Genomic DNA, 22,319 nt, shown 5'->3' with positions numbered 1-22,319 from the left:
CCCAGGGCCGGTAACACTCGCTGCCAAACATCGGTAGTGCGTAAAAGTGAACGACGCCCTGCCGGCGCGTAGAGCGCTCTGCCGGGTACCCTGGAGTCCCTATCTGACCTGCATGCACTCCGGGACCGGGACGGCTGCTTTGGAGGAACGCCCTAAGAGGAGAATGGAAAAGGATTTAGTGGATGCGGCGAGGCGACAGAACACCGTGTGAAACTGCACTGGCCCCATCATTGGGAGTGCGATGATACTGTACAGATTCCGTAGGTAACGTTTAGCGCTTGTGCTACTGCGGTGTTATGCATTATTATATTTCAAAAAGCTTTGAAAGGATTGGCTGAATCAAAACAACCCAATCTGTCCAGAACTTTAAAAAAAAAAACATTTCCAGGGGGTTTGAGGCAATGTCTGCAAACTGCGGGCAGAGAGAATGGGCGAAATGTAAAGCACGACACGGCGGGCAGGGGAGGGGGCGGAGCGGGGAGAGGGAACAGACGGAGGGAAGGCAGATAAGGGGAGGGGGGAGGAGAAATGCGACATGGCGGGAGGGGGCGGAGCGGGGGCCTGGAGTGCGGCTGAGGGAACTGATGTGCACGCGCTTTTAAGCTCAATGCGCATGCGCATTGAGCTTAAAAGTCACGGGCACTGCAAGGAATCGCCACGATTCCTTGCAAGTTGGATAAAGAGTGGATAAGCCCCCATAGTCTCGCTTGCTCGATGGGCATGCGCATCGACAGGCGAGACCTAAAAAGAGGTTTCCCTCTGGTACACATTAATAATGGATGAAATCGATGGGGAACTTTATCTCCCAGAGCAACTGTGGGGCACCTTGATGCCTGATCTTAATGTAAACAATCTCTGGATTATGTCCTACAAGGTGCTGTGGGACTTAGTTAAGCCAGCTTGGCTTCGTAGGAACCATCTGTTCACCCTGCACAGGGCATACCACTCACCAAAAAAGATTTGTAAATTCTCTTCAGGGGGCCCTGTGGCTTGTGCACGGTGTGGTCTCATAGGGGCCCCGGGCTCACATATGTTCTTCGAGTGCCCTCAGTTAACTTCTTTTTGGGGTTCAATAAGCAGCAAGCTCTCGACCGCCATGGGATGCACAGTAGTGATAGATCTGCGTCTCGCAATCTTTGGAATAGTGGATCAGACTCGTAGCACTGCAAAGAATCTCATGTTTTATTCCATCCTGGTGGCCCGTAGAGAAATATGCAAACAATGGAAAGAGTCTTCTGCGTCTACATTTCATGATTGGTACACAGCGCTCCTACAGATCTCAAAATTAGATCTTGCCAGGGCAGGGAACCAGGACAAGAGAGCCTTCTGGCACCTACTTGACTGGTCTCATTAAACAAACAGTTTTTTTTTTCCCCCAGTTCCGATGATTATGTTGCCATGGTACAACCTCCCTGCTACTTTACCTGGCCGCTCTCTCTCTTCCGTTCGGTATATGGTTTATTGATAGCAATCGAGGCAACCAGAGATTGGTCAACATCTGCTAACTGGACAACAGGGGTTAAACTAGGGGGGAGACAGCTGTTGTTGTTGGGATCGGGGACCCACAATTAGACCTCCATACCAGTCTTGACTGAGGCAGCACGGCGGCACCCTCTTTTATTTTTTCTCTTGTTTAAGTTGTCAGTAGTTTGGAGCCATGGCAGTAAATAAGGATTAAAAAAAGAAAAAAAATTGGTAAGAGTCGTTCTGCGTCACTTGCTGTTGGTTTGATGCCTTGGATTGGTATGGTAGTTTAGTAACACTTACTGTGGCTTTGGAATTTTGGAATTTGTGTTGGACAACTTTGGATTTGTATGGGATAGATATATGAATTGCAATTTGTGTAGGCAGGTAATGAGGAGACTTTTCTCTACTTTGTATAAGATTTGAACGGCGCAACGTACGAAGAGTACCTTAAGCAATACTTTGATAATAATACTGCATATTCTGCACTATTTATGGCATGCCTGTTTCAAGCACACATCGAAGAATGTGTTGCTTTTTGAAGGTACCATAGTGAGATGTGAATTAAATTAGCCAGCTTCCTTGAGGGAATACCTAAATAGGTTTAGGTATAAAAACATATTTCTTCTTTGGTGATTCTGTATCCCCAGGGAATTAAAATATGAGAAAATACAAACAAAGATCCTTTTTCTGCGCAATTTTATGAATGGAGATATGCAGAGCCATTTTTGGTGTTCTGCCAGCCAAAGCTAGTGAATTGAGTGTATTTTGGCTTCTTGAAAATGAAACAGTCTGTTGGGCTGTTTTTTGCAGTCTTTTGCAATACTATTGAGAAGCTCTTCTTGTAAATATGACTTACAACTAGTATTTACAAATGGTTTGGTTTAAGTACAGTCTGTGGGCTGTCCTTTGTTTCTGTCTTAAGTGTTGATCTGTGGGTTAAATGTGTGTTTAAATGTCTATGCGGTTCGTGGTTTTACATTGCAACTTCTGTGAGTAAATAGCGATTGCGCTCTTTGTGTAGGGATTGCTAGCCTTAAGCACTCTGTATTACGTGTCCTGAGTGTATGACCCCTTCTGTATATGTCTGTAATGAGCTCAATGTGTGTGTTTGTGTTTTTTTGCTGTCATCAGTCTGTTATGCAAAATGTCATTTAATTAATATTAAATAAAAATTCAATAAAAATCCAGACATGAACCATATGATATGCTAAATAACTGTATGTTACTATTAAATTGATAAGAGTAAACAATTATGCACATGTGCAAACTGCTAATGCTTAAAAGATAAAATTAGAATTCACATTTAATAGGAATAAAATAGGCATCAAAAACGAAATTGTGTATTTTGCAATAAATGAACAATTATAAAAATATTACAGCATTTTCCTTAGATACATTGTGTTAGATATTAACAGGCAAATACATCATCTGACTTATTTTTGCTGAACAAAACACACATTATGGAACATGCATTTAAATGCCTCAGTTTTAAATAGACAGTCACCGTGCTTCCATTTCAACAGTAAAAAAAAGCTTTACGACAGCTGTGTTTTAACTGCCGCTTAGCAGCAGCTGTTGTTTTGATTGTAGGCCACGGAGAGACAGGAATGTTGACTCAGCCAGGATTTTGTCAGTTAAACACGGGGTAAAATCCTGCATTTCAGACTGCTATTTTAAAAAGTTACAAAAATCAGGTGTAATATTTTAGATACCAGGAAAACATTTAAGTTAGGGATTTCCTTTCTTAAAACCTTTTTTTTACATAAGCACATTCTTGGTTCTGATGTTAAATAATGACTGTCCTTTTAAAAAAAAGTTGGGCAAAACTTTTCATGTTTCAAGTTAGGCTTCTGTGCTTAGGCTTATGAATGAATGTGTCTAAATATGATAGGCAAGAAATGCAGCTTGCTTTTCCTATGTGGAATTATCAAAAAAAATTATTATGAAAAAATTATAAAAAAAATTATAAGTGCTTTTAAATTCGTTTTTTAATATTTATAAAGCTTAATACTCATACTGTGACCTCCTTTTTTAAATATATTTTTTTATTGTTCAGCTTAAAATCTAATCATTAGCACAATACAATATGAATTTATCATGGCAATCAATATAAGTAACAACATTTATATACAAATTACAAAAAAACCAGGCAAAAAACCAAAGAGCAAGAAGAAAAAGAAGAAAAAGAAAAAAAGAAGAAAAGAAAAAATATCGGTCAGTAGAGGCGCCTGTGCCCACATGAATCTAATACAATAGGCCATATAGAAAAAAAAGTTCTTACACTTCAACCATTCAACCATTGTTTAAATTGGGCCCATATTTGCAACCCCCTCTCCCGCCTCCTCTTATCCCCCCTCAAGAACACAGCTGATTCCAAGTTATGGAGAGCTAAAATCCTTTCTCTTCAATTTACAAAGGTGGGGGGAGCAGGGCTGATCCACTCTGATGTTATTCATAGGCGTAATAAAGCCATAGCAATAAATATCAGGGCTGGGTGACTCGGTCTAACAAACAGAGGATCAGTCTCACAACCTAATATTACTAGTTCAGGAGATAGAACCACCAGAATTTTAAGACTTAAATTAATAAATGCTTGCACATCTTGAAGGAATGGATCGAGTTTAGAGCAAGTAAAAAACATGTGCAAATCATTAGCAGCTACTAAACCACATCTTGGGCAGCTATATCCCCCACTACCTCCCCATTTAGATATTTTGGCTGCGGTATAGTAAAGGTCGAATAAGGCCATATAACTTTGGGAGCATAAGCTCCCAGAAATTAGCACTGTACTAGATAATTCTAGTGCCTGAGAAATATCCATGCCAACCTTGCCTAGCTTATTCTCCCATTTAGTATTATAGGAAGATAGATCGTCGGGTAGACCTAAAAGTAAATTTTGACAGAGCAGCCCAATACTTCCGCAGGACAGGTCGAGCTAACTAAACGCGGACATACCTGGCAAGAAGCCCAGAAAGAGCTCCGAGATGGAAAGAATGCTGCGTACATTGGTGAACCAGGTTGTGGCGATGGATCGGAAGTTCGGTAAAGTAGACCGGCTGGATCACGGCTTGGCGGCCCTCAGGAAACAGGTGGAGGCCCAAACTGCCCCCTCAGGACGACCTAAGAGGGTCATAGGGCCGGCTTTGCCGAACGTCACCCCAGGGGGTAAGGGGAAGAAGAGGAGGGTGAAAGCAGGTCCTAGCGAGGCCCCAGTCCCGGTGGAGTTACCACCAATCCCAGTAGCGCCAGCGTCCAGCCCGGTACCCGTACCGGACGGGGGGTTGCCTATCCCCGTGGTTATCACACCGCTGGAGAACGACCAGATGCCCCCGGAATTAGCGCTTCAGTTAGCGGCAGTGTTACCATGGTTGAAAAAGGGAGCAGGGGGATCTGCGGCTGCGGGAGACCCGGCCGAAGAGGCCAGACTAATTATCGAGCAGTTACAGCAGACAAGGGATGCTGGGACAGCGAATGTGCCTTCTATTTCTCCACAGGTGGCAAAGGTGGTCCCGGGAGACAACCAGGATAAAACAAAGGACGCGGCTGGAAGTGCGGCGGAAGCCGGTAAGAGATCGTTACTGATGGTGGGGGAGGGCCGGTACCCTCAAGGCAGGAAAGCTTGGCTCAACATGTTCCCATGGTTACGAAAGAGATGGTATGGGGAAACAAGTATATTAACATGTTTTCACTGTTGACTGATCATCGGGATTTAGAGTATGCAAAGACCCAGAAGGATTTATGGCACCCCAGTGTATGGCGGGCCAAGATGGCGGAATTCAGGGTCGAGGAGTCAATGATGAACTGGATCAGGGCCTTTTCTATCTTTGTGGCGATTATCGCAGAACGTACTCCTGAAGTGTTGAGTGACTTGGCTTGTTATCAGAGCAGGATCACAAACTTCCACGGGAAGTATGGAGGTGATGAATGGAAAGGCTATGATATGACTTTTAGAAAAGCAAAAGAGTTTAACAAAGCTTTGACATGGGATTGTTTGGATATGGTAGCATGGCATGCGCAGCTCTTGCCAGGATCAGCGAGTAGTTCGGGGTCAACCACGAATGGCTCCAGGGCATTCCCACAAAGGCAGTCACAGCCCTTTCGTCCGAGCTATGGAGGGGAGTCCCAGGCTAGATCGGGCAGGACCGGAGGTAAGCGTGGGGTGTGTTGGGGTTTCAATAAGGGAACGTGTAACAGGCCGCAAGGAACGTGTAGGTTCCGACACGTGTGCTCTGGCTGTGGGAACTCCTCTCACCCGGAAACCAGTTGCCGATCCAAGGCCAATGGCGCAGGAGGAAAAGGGGGTTCCCTGCAGGATTGATACGGTGCCCCAGAAGCGAACATCTTCGCCCGTAGATATCTTGGCTTTGACCCCTTGGCTAAACAGATACCCTGATCATGCGTCCGCCGGGACTCTGCGAGATGGCTTTTCATATGGCTTCAGGATCCCGGCGGGCAATTTTCGTGGGAACACTTCCTGTAGGAACCAAGTGTCCATTCAACACAACCCAACAGTTGCCGCCAAAAACATCGCAAAAGAGGTTAGCTTGGGGCGGGTGGCAGGACCGTTTGGTGACCCACCAACGGCTGATTTTGTGTGTTCCCCATACGGGGTGGTGCCGAAAAAGGACCCGGGGGAGTACAGGCTCATTCACAATTTGTCGGCCCCAAAGGGGGCTTCTGTAAACGAGGCGATTGACCCTGAGGTCTGCTCTGTAAAGTATGCTTTGTTCAATGACGCAGTGGTGCTATTGAATCGCCTGGGCCCTGGCGCATTGTTAGCTAAATCAGACATTGAATCTGCATTCAGGTTGCTCCCAGTACACCCGCAAGATCAGCGCCTGCTGGGTTTTACGTTTCAGTGGAAATACTACATGGATATGTGCATGCCAATGGGTTGTTCAATTTCGTGTGCCTATTTTGAAATGTTTAGCTCGTTTCTGGAGTGGGTGTTCACAAAGGCCACAGGGCACAAACATGTGATGCATTATCTTGATGATTTCCTCTTCCTTGGCCCAGCGGGCACTCGGGACTGTGCACAGGCACTGCAGGACTTCTGCGTGCTCATGCGGGGTTTCGGGGTTCCGTTGGCACCGAGAAAGACAGTGGGGCCGACTACCTCCCTGGAGTTTCTGGGCATAGAACTAGACTCTGAGGAGGGGTGCTTCCGTTTGCCGACGGAGAAGGTTGCCAAGTTTAGGGCTTCCCTGTTACAGTGTCTACGGACTGAGGAGGTGACCCTGCACCAGTTACAACAGACAGTGGGTCAGCTTAATTTTGCGATAAGAGTGATACCGATGGCTCACCCTTTCTCTCGATCCATTGCCCAGTCCATGGTAGGCCTTAGGGAAGGGCAACACCGCACAAGACTGTCGGCAGAGGTTCGCCAGGACATGCTCATTTGGCTGGCATTCCTGGCGGATTTCAACGGCCAAGTGGTCTGGAGCAAACCCCCAGCCTCGTCGGTGGAACTCGGCTTATGGACCGACTCGGCGGGCAGCGTGGGGTTTGGTGCGATCCTCGGGAACCGCTGGTCGGCACAAAGATGGCCGGCGTGGTGGCAAACAAATGGTCTGACGAGTAACATTGGTTTCCTAGAACTATTCCCCATCTGGGTAGCTCTGGTGGCATGGCCGGAGGAGTTTAGAGACCGCTCGGTAGTGTTTTGGTCCGATAACATGACCGTGGTTGAGTGCATTAACCAACAGGCAGCGCGCTGCAAATGGATCTTACGATTGTTGAAAGAGATTGTATTGCGATGCATGAGATTAAACGCAGAGTTCAGGGCAAAACATGGGCCGGGTGTACTGAATAATGCAGCTGATGCGCTCTCTCGTTTCAAAATGCAGGCTTTCAGGGATTGTTTACCCTCAGCGGAGCTAGTTGCGGCACCATTTCCAGAAGCACTATGGCAAATCGGTGCCCCGGACTACAAAACCTCGTGGCAGCCAGTTTAGCGCCCAGGACAAGGAAAGCTTATAAAGGGGCGTTCCGCTCATACTGCGCCTTTTTGGGTCGGTTGGGGAGCAAAGATGGGGGCAGGAGGAGTCCTTGGTCCGATTCTTAGTGGCACTTCATAAGGAAGGCCGGTCGGCGGCAACCGCCAATCGGTATAAGGCCGCCATATCATTTATGGCACCGCTCCATGGGATGAGGGACCCAACAGACTCCTTTCTAGTCAGGAAGGCTCTCCGCGGCTGGCGGCGCCTAGAGGTTTGTGGAAGGGATAACAGGCACCTGATTGGTTTTAATAAGTTGACCACTTTATTGGCGAAACTGGACGAGACATGCTCCTCGCCGAGCGAGGTAATACTGTTCCGAGCAGCGTTCACTTTGGCGTTCTATGGGGCCCTGCGGGTGAGTGAACTAGTGGCAGCAAATAAGAAAGATGTGGAAGGAGGTCTACGCAGGGATCACATCCAAGTAAGGGGGGATTCTCTGCTGATCTCGATAGCCAGGTCAAAAATGGACCAGAAGGCCCTGGGGAATAGTGTGGTGTTGCAGCGCGCTCCAGGGAATCCCGGTTGTCCAGTGAGGCATGTGGAGGCCTACCTAAAACAAAGGTTGACAACATGGGGGGGGCCCTGCTTCGACATATGGACGGCACCCCATTGACAAGATTTCAATTTCAGAGGGTACTGACAATTACGGTTGCAACAGCGGGCTTGAACTCGGGTGATTTTGGGACTCATTCATTTAGAATAGGGGCCGCTACAGAAGCTACGGCTCAGGGTCTGCAGGCAGACGAGGTGAAACAGTTAGGCCGTTGGTCCTCGAATTGTTTCAAGAGGTATGTGCGACTGCACATGTTGTAAAAGACTGATGAAATGCACTCACGCTTGTTGTCTTTTGTTTGGATTACAGTTTTTACAAGCCTGTGATGCAGGGCGGAAATTGGGATCGGCCCAGGATCAGCTAACCACCGAAACAGGATTACAGAATGGAGATCAAGTGGTCTGGGTCGTGGGCCACTCATACGTGAGGCGTGCCGGGGACATATTCAAAGCAGGTGATGCGATCCACACATCTGAGGGATATGGGTTCAGAGTGACCTTTCATGGGAAGGGCGGCCTCTGTATTAACCGATTGCAAATTTTTGTGGAGGAACTATTAGGGCGGCACAGGTCACCGCCATCTGTAGTCATAGTGCATATAGGGGGCAATGATTTGGTGAGACTGGAAGACGGGTTTTAGTTGAGCACATACTGTCTGTAGTTAGCTGGTTAGCCAAAAGGCTCCCGGGATGTACGATTGCCTGGTCCCACATGATTCCCAGGAGGATATGGCGGGGAGGTTTGTCTGTGGCAGCGTTGAACCACTCGGTAAAGAGGGTCAACAATTAAATGGAGAAATTGTTTCGCTCTGCTCATCTCCAAAGCATTTCTCATGGGTGCATCAGGGGCGATCACTGTTATCTGAATGATGGGGTACACCTGTCCAGGGTGGGTAGAAACGTAAAGGAATGGATTCAATAAAGATTGTGCTTTGCTTTAGGACCTTTTTTCCTTTGTAGCAATGTTGAAATCAGTGGATTTATCAAGCTGTTGCAAGTTTAAGCATAGTTTTTTCTTTCCTTAGTAGGTAAAACAATTGTCGTATTTATTTAGTCTTTGGTCGGGCGGTAAGGTCATGATCGGTGAGCAGTGATTTCAAGGTCCCTAGAGGGGGCGCCACCCATTATGGATGGGAGCGCCCGGGGGGAGGCGGCCATTGGCCCCTCCCACGGGGGTCGGCACCCACTACGGATGGGTCACCCAGGGGGAGACGGCCATAGGCCCCTCCCAGGGGGAGTCGGCTATATGCCCCTCCCCAGAATTTCCCGGGGCCGGATATCCGCTCCGGCGGAAGAGAGTGTGGGGAAGGGGGGGAGTCCACGCTGTCCTTCTTACGGATACCTCGCACACGAACTCGGACGACCTTAAGATGGCGTCGAGTGAAAGGGGGCCCCCCACGACAAGGGAAGTTACAATTGGCGACGAGGATAAAGTCCTCTGCGCCTGCGCCACTCACACGTGAGGGCGGGAAGTTGGTGATAGGGATCTGACACCGGTTAAGACCTTGCCGTTGGCCCTTAATGTTAGGTTGTACAAATTCAAATGTAATGCATTTGTCAGGATGCTAGACTCGGCTAGGAAGCCTTTGTATTAGAGATTTGTTAAGGTTAGCCTGAATACCTGTCTTCATCAAAATGTAATTGAAGTTGAATTTGTACATGATTCATGAAACGATTTTAATTCAAAGTTTTAAATTTTGTTTCATATTTTATTAAACACGGCCGGGGGGTCGTGAGGCCCCCCCGCCTTCCAAAAGTTCAAATCTGTGTCTGTCTCCTTCCATGGGGAATTGGTGTTGGGAGGGATGGCAGGCATCCCGGCCCATATGGTGGAAGTACTGCTCTGTCACCGAAGAGTGGCAAGGTGAAGTGTTGAAGTAGGGCTGACCAATTATAGAGAAACGGATGGGCACTGACCACCCAGCCCTATCCAGCGGCAAGTGCATCCATTTTGCCGCCCTTTGGGGCTGGGGGTAGCAACACAGGAACCTATTGCAACATCTTTCTGCATGAGCAAGACTTGTCTGAGCAAATTCTAACAGAATGGTCCTAAATATATAAAGACATTTTGGTAAGATCAGCATCTTTAACACATTCCCTCTGCCAAACAAAGATAAGTGTAAGTTATCTAATCTGTGCAAGGTAGAGCTAACTGTATCTATAATGGGTAAAATATTCATATCTGGCATCTTATCAACTGCAGCTGTAATTTTTATCCCTAAATACATCGCACTTTGAACCACTGGCTCATCAGAGGGACCCATAGAAGTGGATTGGACCGCCTGATTTTTCTGGACATTAAGTTTATAGCCAGAGAGCTGACCATACTGTTCCGCTAAGTTCTTAATAGCTGGGAATGAGGATGACACATCACAAGTTAGCACGATAATTTCATCGGCGTATGCCAGAGCTTTAAATTCCATCGCATTGATCCTAAAGGGAGAAATGTTCGACGAGAGTTCGATTTTGCTTACAACAGGGTCTATATAAAGAGCGAATAGCAAGGGCGAGAAGGGGCAGCCCTGCCTAGTGCCCCTGCTAATATCAAAAGATCTTGAGACCAGACCAGATATAGCTAAAGTTGCTTGAGATGCGATATAGAGTGACTGGAGGGCGTAGATAAAACTTCCAATATAAAACTTTCCACAAGAACCCCCAGGCAACCCTGTCAAACGCCTTTTTGGCGTCTAACAGGATTGCACCGAGGGGAGATCTTGTGGCTTGAGCCCAGTCCAAAAGTGCTATAACAAGGTGGACATGATCTGCCATGTCCCTGCCGGGAATTAATCTGTGTTGACGAATAGAGACTAATGGAGATATCACTGACGCTAATCTAGTGGCCAGAATTTTTGCAAAGATCTTTCTATCCGTATTGATCAGTGATATAGGACGGAACAAGGCAAGGTCCAGCTCTGGCTTGTCTTTCTTTTTAAAAAGGATGATAGTTGTATGACGCCAAGAGTCTGGTATATGACCAAGCTGCGCATCTCTAAGAATTGTTAAAAAATCTTCCCGAATCTCAGAGCGAAATATACTGTAAAACTCCAAAGGAATAGAATCCAGGCAGGCCGCCTTGCCCTTAGCCAGTGAGTTCAGTGCTAGTTCGACCTCCTATTGATGCAACCAGAGCAGCATTCTGATGATCTGCAACTTTTACAGTGTTAAGCTCATGAACAAAAGCCCGGAACTCATGATCTATATTGAGGTCCATGGCTTCTTCTGTGTACAAAGAACTATACAACTCTGAAAAAACAGTTAGTACTCTTTCAGGAGTATCATGGATATGGCCTTGAGAGTCCTGAATCTTGACAATGTGATTAGCCAGGGCTCGCTGCTGAAGCAGCTTTGCAAGGACCTTGCCCGATTTTTCGCCAAACTCGAACATCATCAAGCGAAACTGTAAATATTTAGCTGCAAGATCTTGACCGAAAAATTCGAGCAGGGAAGCCTTGATACGCGCGACCTGTGCTTGGCTGTGGGCTGTATCCCGGCTTTCCTTAATCGCACTTATGATCTGGACCTCTGCGAAACGCAATTCATCACTCTGCCCATTAATTTGCTCTCGGGTTTGCCTCTGACGAGAAAATGAAAAGCTCTTTGTTTCACCACGGATCGCTGCCTTGAGTGTATCCCAGACGATGTTGCTAGAGGCTGACCCTCTATTGATATTCAAAAATTCGGATATCCAGGACCTCATATGATCTAAATATGATTGTTCTGATAGGACTTTTCTCTCGAAAGTCCATGGCCTGGGGGCCTTCGCAGTGCAATTTAGGGTACAACCAATAATCAGCGGAATTGTGATCTGATATGATTCTCGGTGAAATCGAAATTGATGTAGTATCTGTAAGTTGGTCAGACAGAAAAAACATAATCCAAGCGCACCATTTTGTTTTTGGAGCAAAAGAGTATGTATAGCCATCTAGGTTCTTATAACGATGAAACCAAAGATCGGACATAAAGTGCTCCTGGACCAGAGCTTGCAGGGCCCTAAAAACTCTCAATTTCTTACCTACATGTTTTTGTCCCCCTATTAGATTAAAGTCTGCTGACAAATTAACCCCTTCCATGCTCATGACGAGCTCAGCTCGTCATGAGGTAGCCTGGGGCTGTGCTCATGACGAGCTGAGCTCGTCATGACACCAGCAAAATGGCAATTTCCAGCACAGGAGGGGAATTGCCTTAGCAGCCATAGTGTTAATATTGAAATCCCCACAGAGACAAATGGGGTGTGGCCACAAGGCCAATTCTACATTCAAATAGTGTAGAACTGCTGGGTCGTCCAAGTTTGAGCTATATACAGTACAAATGGTGATGGGTCTACCATTAATCAATAGTTCAGCAATTACCCATCTCCCCCCATTATCTTGACTGGTTCTCAAAAGTGATCCTAACCCCCTCCTTACTAATATTGCCACCCATCTTGTCATTGAGGTCTGTCGTGAGCACCCTATTAGATCAAATCCAGGAATTGTTAAATACTCTCGATTATTCCAGGACACATGGGTTTCCTGCAAGCACAATATCTCTAGATGTAACTCTCAAAAATAAGGCTCTATTCTTCCCATTATTCAAACCACAAACATTCCATGAGGCTATATGAATTTTACCCGACCCCATTAAGTCTTTTGTACACAAGAATCAGAGTAGTAACAGTAATCACAACAGAGCCATGATAAATTTAAAAAAATGTCAAGCTTTTTTTAAGAATGCGCCCCAACCCACACCCCCACCCAAGCTACCCCCATCCGCCCACCCACCCCCTGCACCCACCCAACAGCAACCCTCTCATGCCACCACCCCCACCCTAGACAATGGGACCGAAGTCTGTGTGATGGAGGAGCTGGTATGAGCAGGGACCCCTCCGGAGTTGCTGCCAACTTAAGGATACCACTGGAGGACGTGCCCAAGGAGATATCAAAGAACAAAGAAGCGCAAATACATACAAAGAAACATCATCCCCTCTATGGAGCATTATCCCCACAAACAACTCTGTGCCAAGCTGATTTGTTTATCAGTAAGGTTAAAGATGGAAAACAATGACGTTGTGTTGATTAAACGCCATGGCACGTAGCCTGATTGAAGATTTTGCAGCGTCCAGCCTAACTGTACAATAGAAAGCAATTGTGACTGGCCATGCTGTAACATTATGATTCAAAAAAGGGGCAAGTCTTTGTCTAATATATCTATGGCAGATGATACAATACTGTCCAGTGAATGTATTCTGGAGGACAGAGTCATTAACCCATTGTCCACTACAGAAAGTGATTTTTCCAAATTAATACGATCAATTTCTCGTATTTTTTCAGCTGTTTCAATTTGTGTGTACTGGTCGCTATGAAACGTTTTTGACGCTGTTTGCGAGGTCCCAGAATGAAATCGCGCAAATCAGCACCATCTTTAAGTAAAGATAAGTGTTGCTTAATTTCAGCCAGTGTGGATGATTCTAGCCATTCAAGGCACAGCTTCCCTACACTGTATGTTGTTCTTATCCCTGGATGTTGTCTCTGGGAGTATCTAGGGTCTGGTCTGGTCATTGCTAACCCCTGTGTTTTATTCAGGAATCTATCTTGACAGTTATTCGTGTCAGTAGGCCAGATTAACCACTTTTTCCAATCAGGATGTGTTCTGTTTAGATGTAAAATATGTGATACGTCTATTTCAATATCTGTGGTTGCATTATCAGACATTGGCTTTGGAATAGACGGTTTGTTAAGGTGTTTAATCTTAGCTAGGCCAAGACAGGTTGTTTGGTGAATTGTGTCATTTAAGAACATTATTTGTTCTGGGATCATGCAGGCTCGAAATAATGCTTCTAGGCCTTGTACCTGCCCATCTTTTGTACCCCAGATTGTTTTGGTTTCAATATTATTTCTCCAAAAATCAAAACCAAATGTCATCATTTTTTCATAAAATGCTTCTGAATATATCAATTTAGTATTTGTCAGCATAGTTTCCAACCCTGTTTTATCCAACAGTTTATAATAAAACGTTTCTGCATCACTTGTGTTAAACCCTGAGAAGTACTGGAATTTCTCATAGAATGTTTTACAACTGCTTTTAGGTGGAGTAGCACAATGTTCCCATTGGGTATATTTAAAAACATTTCTAGGTTGTGCAGATTTATGTAAGTAATGATCTCCATAATGTGAGAAGCAATACATCTGTTCATAACTAGACAAACCCTGTAAATAATCATGATCTGTAAATCTTGCTGACAACACTAAATCAGACATCATATTATTAATACTTTCAAAATCCCAATCATCAGAAAATGTACTTAGTTTTACAAAGTCACTTAATGAAACCTTGAACTGGTGAGGATATTTAAGGATTTCAACCGGGCCATATACTTCATAGTCAGTTTTGTCCCATACTACCCAGCCGGGTATTGGAATGGCTGTTTCATTTACTGTTGACAGTTCTCTTTTCTTCACGTGGGATGATCTGTGTGGTTTGAGGACTAAGTTGATGTTCTGACTTGCTGTGTCCATTGAACTGTATTTTCCCTCAATGAATTTTCCCAAACAAAGTACCATGAAGAGCCAAAGCAAGAGGAAAAATATACCTAGACCAAACCAAAACTCTAACCATGGAGAAATAAGGTAAATTTCCTTGAGTTGACGAAAGAGTTCTGTTGCTTTTTCTTTAAAAGTCTTTGTTTCGGGCATTACTTCGGAGTCGTTTTGATCTTCAGAAAAGTTGTTGAAGTTGATGAAGTAGCCAGAGGCAGTTCTGTCAATTTCTGGGATTGTTCTCTCAATTTGTCTTTCCGTAGCACATTCTGATGCCACATCATTGTAGACTGGTGTTTCATGACGAACTGTTTCAATCTGTGTTCCAAGTGGCACGAGTTCCATGGCATTATTGCATAGTCCCTCTCTGTGCACTGCAGGTTTATCAAATGTGATTAGTCTTTCAGTTTGAACCTCTTGGATTGTTGCAAGTTTGGGTATTCTGTTGTTTCTCGGGAGTCCACTGGGCCTACTATTGATTATAGGCCACATGCTTGTGGTTTTACCAGGTCGATTGATACAACTCTGTTCTCCTTTTTACCAGCAAGGGGCGGTAGTACTACTGATCTTGCTCCGTTGATTGCTAAGACAGGTACTGCTTTTCTGTAAGAAGGCCCAAATTCCTTCTTCACCGCTATTTTTTCTCTGACTAGATCCCCAATCTTTGGAATCCAGACAGGCCTTGCTGGGGCTGGTGGTGCCTCTTCAGTGGTATCTGGCTGTTGCTTTAACTTTATGTTGCCTAAGGATTTTCTTGTTTCATTCAAGTCCTGTAAAACAGCCAAACGGTCTTTGATGTCAAAGTCTGTATTCTTATCTTTTACCACTGATACCTGACTATCTAAGTCCTGAATGTACATTCTAGTTCCGAACAATAGTTTGTATGGGCTGAAACCTTTTAGAGAATTTCTTGACAAATTGTTAAGACTTAACTGGACACTTATTAAATGTTTGACCCACCCATCACCCGAACCTAATACCTTCGCTGTTATAGATTGCTTTATGTCCCGGTTTTTTCTTTCTACCACACAGTTCCCTTCGGGGTGTGACGGACAAGAAAACCGCAAGCCAACGCCCATGCTGGCCATTGCCTCCTTATAAGCTCGAGAGCTGAAAGCAGGACCCTGGTCAGAATGGAACATGGCAATTGCGTATGTGCCGATAAAGACTCGCAGAACTTTTATAACCGTTCTGGCGTCAGCCGAGCGCTGGGGCCACAATTTTTAAGTGAGTTTTAGTCTTAAATGATTAATAGGACGCTGGATGGCATGAAGACAGCATTACCCTGTCTATAAAAGGTACCTGGGCAACAGACTGGACCCGTTCATTACTGCGATCCCTGTCACAGTCAGGACAGTTCTTTACATATATCTGATGTTGCACGCTCATCCCCGGCCACCAGAATACTGATTGTAATTCAGTCAGAGATTCCTTGATCTTTTTTATGCCTACGACCCAATCCCATGTGTGCATCTGCTATTAAAAATATTCTCCTGTTCATGTTTTGAATTACCCTATCCCCCACTCCAGGGATTCGAGCAAAAGGAACGGAGTTTGCATCGATTATGTATGCATAATTGAGTGGATATTTCACGGGTAGTGCTGCACAGTCGCCTTTTAAGGACGTTTTCACTGCCAGCATGGTTTCCCCGTCTATGTATTTTTCTGAACGCTTTTTTGTGGCTACGAAAGCCGATTTAGTTGCTTCCGCTGTGGCTGTATTAGCCAATGAATTCCCTGCAACGTGAACGCCATCACGTTGATGACTCAGAGTGTGTATCACATGAGTCTTTTGTAGTTCTTTCTGTAAAAGAACTACCTGTTTCCAAAGCATTTTATGCTTGATTGTGGCACCTGTGTCATCTTTGTAATCATTTTCAATCCAGCTCTGCAACTTAATATTGTAAGAGTTGACGCAAAAATGCAAATCGCACACGATTAGTGTCGGGAATTCACGTTCTGCATTTTCAAGCGCCATCTTTAAAGATCTGATTTCAGCTCTCTGAGCCGAACAGTTTCTTACTGATTCAGTTTTTGTTATTTTCGGTCTGAATTTACCGCACAGCCATTGACCTTTAACAATCGCGCATGCTGCATCGTAGGATTTGTTCTCTACGTTGAAATGCTGTACAAATCTATCTGTATAGATTATACAGGCGTACTGTGGGAGAGGCAGAAGTTCGATTGGCAGAGGATATTCTTCTTCATAAGTCAAATCATTCAGTTTTTCGAGTTGCGGGGCGAAATAGTATTTCACATCTTCCGCTCCAAGAGAATTTACACACTGTATCCATTTCGGATCCAGTGACACTGTAGGCAGGTTTTCTGGGCTGAATAGCCCCTCGAAGGCGGATTCCGTTGTGAGAACATTGATCTTTTTGCCATGTGCTAATTCTCGTTCATTAGTTATTGCAGTTAGTACTGCTTTCACAGTATTTTCTGTGAGACTGAATGTTTTTTCTGCTTGTGTGTACAAGTGAGATTTGTAAGCTATTGGTACCGTTTCTCCCTCATTAGAGGTCAGGTACGTGAATCCGCATCTTCCTGGGATGACTCAGATTACAAGATTTCGTGTGTTGTCACGTGTTTCTAATTTAGGTTTTGCTAACATGTCTGTTTGCAGTGATCTCAAAATTTCTGTGTGTTTTTGAGTCCAGTTGATTGGTTTAAAATCAGGTTTAACCCTCTCCACATAATTTAGAATGTAAGTTCTTCCGAAATTCAGGAAGCTTAAAATCGATTGTAAGTTCTTCAGCGTTTTTGGTGCTTGGAGCACAGCGCACTTCTCTAAGAAGTTGTCCGCTAGGCTTTTTCCTTCACTTGATAATTTGTATCCTAAAATTAATACTGTCAGATGGGCAATTCGAGACTTTTTAAAGTTAAATTTGTAACCCTCTGCTGCGAACCCAAGTATTATGGTGTTCACTCTTTTCAAGTGAGTCTCCAAGTCGTCGTCTGTGAGATAGATGTCATCGACATAAGATAATGCCTCATCATCATACATTTGTAGTAACTCTGTTACTCTGGCTGAGAATAGTCCTGGGCTGTTCTTGAATCCCTGTGGGAGCCTACAGAAATTTTTCTGAGACCCCATTACTGAGAAAGCGGTCAAGTATCTGCTTTCTTGTGCAATGTTTTGACAAAAGAAACCATTAGATATGTCTAATGTCTAATGTTGTTTTATATTTTTTCCGAACTATGTTATTCATTAGTGCAGCACTATGCGAATTTTGTACTGCAAATATTTTGCAACATGAGCTAAGGTGTCTGTAGTCCAAAACTAGACGATATGAATTGTCTGGTTTGGAGACAGGAAACAAAGGATTGTTCATTTGAGAGGTGCATGTTTCAATCACCCCCTTGTATTCAAGTTGATCTTAAATCTCCCTGACTTGTTTTTTAGCTTCTTGCTTAATGGGATACTGCCTTTGTGCAGTCGGTTGACTTTTTAACTGGATTTTGTGAGGAGGAGAGTCCTCATCCCATCCTACATGATTTTTATATAATGCTGGTGCCTGGGCTACTGCCCATTTCCTTGCATAAGTATATTTTTTGTGAATCGGAATGTGATTTGAGAAGGCAGGCATAATCATTTCTTCGACACGAGGGCACTCCCTGACAAACTCTGGGGCCAATCTTTTTCAGCTAACAGAATGTCATACCCTCTTGAGAGTTTATTCCAAAATAGACCCCTTATTTTCCTAGTCTTATCACCCTCTATACGCAGTGTTATTTCGTATATCTCATGGGGCTTGCTAACTCTGGTGTCTGAAGTTTCTACTTGAATGTATTCATTCGTGTCCACTGTCTCCAGATGACTCATCAGGATCTTGCGAGCTATGCTGATTTCTGCTGCACTGTCTAGCATTGTCTGTGCCCACTCCCCGTTTTTCAACTGTGTCCTCAGTATTCTCGGCATGTTCGATTACTCTAATACTGGCTACCTTCTTTCTTGGAAATTGTAACTTTTTACTTTGAGCAGGTTCCTTGTCTTTGGACTTGGTGTGCTCTCCTGGTCTGACCGTCCTCTTCTTTCCGATTTCCGCGAAAAAGATCGAGAGGGACGTGTATCAATACTTTGATATCTATCAGGCTTCTTCAAATTATCCCTATTTCTAAGGTTATATCTTTTCTCAGAGGGCTCCCTCTGGAGAGACTGGTGTTCTCGAGTCGGAGTTCTTTTCCTCCATCGAGGAGACCTTCCTCTGGACTGGAAAACTTTTTCCTTGAGAGTGGATTGTTTATTTCCATCCCAGCTCTTTTTAAGAGTGTTTGAATTATTTTTAATAAATAATTTTTCAGGATTTTCGAGCAGTTGGGGCTTTACTGGTTTCCCACCCAAGCTGTCTCTACCTAATTCGTCATAGCATTTTTCAATGATTCTGGCAAGCTCAATTGGTTGACCTGTTATATCTGTTTCCTTCAACTTCTGGCGGATTGTTTTATCCTCCATTGTCAATTGAACTAACTCTCTATATGCCTTTGTTAATTCTCTTATTTTAACTAAGAGTTCTTCACTTGACATTTATGCAATGTCTGGATGTGGTGTGTAGCTGGCTAGAACCAGCCACGTTGCTCCTGGTCTATCTAGTGGACCGAGCCTGGTTATATGATCATTATGTTTTAGAGCGCCTTTAAACCAGAGCAGATGCTCTTGGAATTTTAATGGGATTTCAATCTCCTCGAAAGGAGCGTACTCTTCCGGTGGATCCCCTATTTTGTAATAGTGGAACTCGTGTGTTGCAGTGTTTGCCGCTGGAAATTGTATCCAAGAATAGAATACCTCTGTCTGCCGATATTCGTGTGCCTCTGTCATGAAGACGACTGTGCCACCTTGTGTGGTCAGTCCATTTTCTATAGGTTTTGACGTTATAGATTTTCTTAAATGTACCGGAATGATAATTGCACCCGGTTCAGTAGTACCTGTACCATCGGGACCCTGCTGAGTCGCATTTACTGCGGCATCATCATCTGACATTTTATTGTCAGGAAGGTTTTGCAGAGCAGGTCTCCAAGGAGACAAAGATTAGGTGCACAATATTTTGGAACACTGTATCCTTCAACGTTGAATAAACCAGAGCTTTACATAGGAATCTCTTCCTACTAAGTTCAGGCGGATTTTAACCTTTCACTCACTCCAGACGTCTATTGGAGTATTTACGGTAGAAAGGGGTCTGTGTGAAAAATGCACGACTGAGTTACTCTAACGTCTTGCGTTATTTTTATCGCCTTACCAATTGTTGGGCGCCATGTAGTGTAGTTCCTATTTTTCCTATAGGCCCTGCGCATTGGAATAACATAAACAATAGAATGGACGTAGTAGTGCGGTCTTCCAGGTCTCTACTGACTATGCTAAACTTAATTGGGTTTGTTATCAACTAGCTCAGAGGTCACTGGAAACTTTCTTGACTGAATAGGAAGTGATCAGCTTCCCTGGTACAGACAAGAAGGGATTCCGTTTTCCAACAACCGCATAAACATGACAACTTTGCTCCTTAGAATAAGAGTCAATCTCTAGAGTCGTGTGAAACAATAGACAGTTATTTTACTCAGTCAGTTGTGCAGATTACTTTCACCAAGATGCAGAGAATAGAGAGACGGGAGTTTTCAATAAAAGGTATTATTTATTGAACAGTCTTTCTTCTCATGCAAGAAAAATGAATTGCCACAATTGCAAGACTAGTTATTATAAAAAGTGCGTACAGTAAAATGAGGATTGCGAAATAATACTGTAAAAGCATTGATATGGTTTCTTAGCCATACAATGGTTAAAATGAATAAAGTATATACATTCATATATACATTTAGCTAACGTACTCAACTGGTGCTTCTAACTACACCTACCCCAGTGTACCTGACCTAAGCCTAATACTTGGGAGGGAGTAAGTAAGTAACAGTTTTAGTTAAGTTGGTTTTGCCAAGGTTTGCTTCAAGAATTCTCTCTAAGGGTTTACTCAACACCATACCTCTGGAATAGAATGTTGGAGGTCTTGTATCTCCTTCCAGGACTCGATATCCCAGTCACTCGCAAGAGTAGGCTGGAAACGCCGGAGCTGGATTTTCTCAGCAAGAGAAAAGGCAGCGTCTCTCTCAGCGCGTCGAGGAGGAGGAGGGGCAGTGTCCATGGGCAGCTTGCATCTGCTGGGCTCTGCAGGGGACAGCTGTTCTGCTCCTGTGTTCACCACACCATCGCTATCATCGATGTCGTTGAGGCAGCGTTTGCTTAAGGCAACGTTGGTAATATTTATACCTGAAAGGTGCCTTGTTTGACGTAAGTTTTTGGACATAAGACGTCAATAAGGATGTCACTAGGAAGTGATCGTCTCTCAGTGCTCATTAGAGTTCTATTACTAATCAAAACATAGCAAGCAGGGTTTTCCCAGGTTGCTGAGTTTTATCTTGTTGAAGAACTCGGAGTGTAATCTAGGAATCTTAGATAGTGGCTTCTGCTGTGTCATTTGCTAATGGGCTGCAGAGGAAGAGATTCTGAAATGTGGCTCTGATCGTGTTAGGCCAGAGACGAGTTTCTGCAATATCGCTCTTGATCGTTTATGCCATTATAGGGGTATGAATGGATTATATCCGTATAGGGGCATAAGGTCACAGTATTGATCGGGGTCCTAGATTAGAACGCGACACCCACTCCACAAATTTATGTCCATCAAATTACTAAAAACTATAGCAATAAGATGCATGTGTAACATTACCCACCCCAAAATACATATTCGCATTTGAAATGACGTATTTGAAATACATGGTAATATTGGTACTGTACGTCTTTAAGCATAGAAATCATTCAAAATTATTATTATAGCATATGTAATCAATGAACGATTTTGCGAAAAAATTACACATGAAATATCTCTTTATACAGAAAAAAAGGGCTAAATTATTTCCTCACATATAAATGCATGATCGTGTTAGGTCAGAGACGAGTTTCTGAAATATCGCTCTTGATCGTTTATGCCATTATAGGGGTATGAATGGATTATATCCGTATATGGGCATACGGTCACAGTATTCATCGGGGTCCTAGATTAGAACGCAACAGAGCAGAAACACCTGCGCCCCTTTAGACTGCAAAGGGGCAATTAGCTGACGGAGCTGCCACCTCCGTTCAACAGTAGCTGGGCAGAAGTCTGGTCTAACAAAAAACTGACAGCCCTTCCCTGCTCTTTGCCTATCAGGCCTGGCTAAGTCATAAATCCTTTCTCTAGCTAGAAATTATGCAAACAAATTAGAATAGCACGGGGTCTATTGTCCGTTTGACCAGATCGTTGTTTAGACTTGAAGGGAAACCGGTAGGCACGTTGGATTTCCAGTTTCCAATCCCATTCTTAACCTCCGGAAAAGCCTCAGTAAATAGTTTGACCATGAACTGCCGAGTATCCAATCCCTCATTGCCTTCAGGAACCCCCAGGATTCCTGAATTATTTCTCTGGGCCCTATTTTCAATGTCCACGAGTTTCCACTGGATGTTGTCCCTCTGGGATTGGATTGAATCTAAGGTGGTCTTTTAAGTGACCATGTCGTCCTCAAGAGTAGAGATCCGATTTTCTGCTTCGGCTACCCTAGATGCAATGTCTGCACATGTTTTAACCACTCTACGAAGAGAGTTTTGAACCCTATGGCACACCTTCTGTGCCCGGGCCTTCTCTTGTCGAGTCTCCTCGCGATGTGCCATTATTGTCTGGTATATTATTGCCAATGTCATTTCACCCAGAGGCGGGCCCGAGCTGGAGTCAAAGCCATTGGTAGCTGGATCTTGAAGATCACCTTGTACTCCA

The sequence above is a fragment of the Lissotriton vulgaris genome, chromosome 8 (assembly GCF_964263255.1).
Source record: "Lissotriton vulgaris chromosome 8, aLisVul1.2, whole genome shotgun sequence".
In the NCBI taxonomy this organism is placed as follows: Eukaryota; Metazoa; Chordata; class Amphibia; order Caudata; family Salamandridae; genus Lissotriton; species Lissotriton vulgaris.
The sequence above is the reverse complement of the archived record's forward strand: the minus strand, read 5'-3'. Positions refer to the sequence as shown.